This window comes from Nematolebias whitei, chromosome 8, assembly GCF_014905685.2.
Source record: "Nematolebias whitei isolate Nwh7 chromosome 8, NemWhi1, whole genome shotgun sequence".
NCBI lineage: Eukaryota > Metazoa > Chordata > Actinopteri > Cyprinodontiformes > Rivulidae > Nematolebias > Nematolebias whitei.
The window spans coordinates 2,467,570-2,468,859 of NC_056505.1; the positions used below are offsets into that span (position 1 = coordinate 2,467,570).

The 1,290-nt window shown below is 40.7% G+C and overlaps 1 protein-coding gene across 1 annotated transcript in view; it reads left to right on the forward strand.

Moving 5' to 3' along the window:
* The window catches only part of grin1b (glutamate receptor, ionotropic, N-methyl D-aspartate 1b), a 66,289-nt gene that overhangs the window by 31,184 nt on the left and 33,815 nt on the right, over positions 1-1,290 (forward strand). The window lies entirely within an intron of this gene.

Below are 1,290 nucleotides of genomic sequence, written 5' to 3' on the forward strand. Positions count from 1 at the left end.
ATGTCGGAAACATGTCAGTGATGAAGCTGCACTTCATCTGAACCATGTCGGAAACATGTCAGTGATGAAGCTGCACTTCATCTGAACCATGACGGAAACATGTCAGTGATGAAGCTGCACTTCATCTGAACCATGACGGAAACATGTCAATGATTTTAACGTAAATACGAATGGAGTAAATTAGCAACATGAAGATCGTCGGAGATACAGCACAAACTTTTCTAAGTAAATTAAGACGGTTCTTATTCATAAACAGAATTATACCAGTACATTTTCCTTAATCTGGCATATTGAACGGAGATCCGTGCGACCCGGAAGTATTCCTTTTAGCGCACGAACAGATGAGCGACACTACGGATCAGGTTCTGCAACAGATCGGGGAACGACAGAGCGTTGATGTTTTTCTTCAACACACTCGTCAAGCTAGAAGGAAACGGTCCTGCTAGCTTACAACGGTCCGCTAACAGCGATTAGCATTCTACTAATTTCTGTAAATAAAACGTTTCTTTACATTTTTCAGTTCGGTAAAGCACAGATTTGTCTTATTTAGGAGGAAAACATGGAAGCGTAAGAAATGTTAGTTTAGCTCAACGAATGCTAGGAAGGAATGCAAGGCATTAGCATGCTAGCCTGTTAGCAAAATTTAAATTTTTAAAAACTGATCAGTTACTTTAATTTTCTAAATGTGAAGCTATGTTTCAGTTAAACTCAGTTCAGTTTGTTCAGTACTTAATTTGAGCTGGATCAGGATCCAGGAACTCTTATTTTGACATGGTACGATCCCGTAACGGTTTGCTTGGATCCAGTAACTCTCAGGCTTACTAATAATAAAGTTATGGACAAATATGACTGCCTTGAATGAATTAAACTTAAATTGGATATGTAAACTGAAAATAATTACATAAACACTCATTTTAAACATAACAGCCACTTACGAGCATACGAGCCGCCTCTTCAAGTAGCGTCTACCCTTAAAAAATCTCCGCTCCTCAAAGAGTGGTGGGCGTGAGTGCCGAGCTAACCAGGCAGTCACCTGGAGGTTCACATGTGGAGTCAGACAAAAACAAGCAGGACAGTGTCGGGCTTGGTTCCGAGCCGGGGGAGGATGCCAGAAGCGGAGTGTTTACAAATGTAGGTAAACGTAGATGTTTAACAATCTGTTAAAGTACACCAAATGCAGGAAATCACATCTACCTTATACAAAAGTTTCTTGGACACCCCCAGATATATGGTTTCTGTGGTCCAGGTGTGGTTTCTATGGTTCAGGTGTGGTTTCTATGGTTCAGGTGT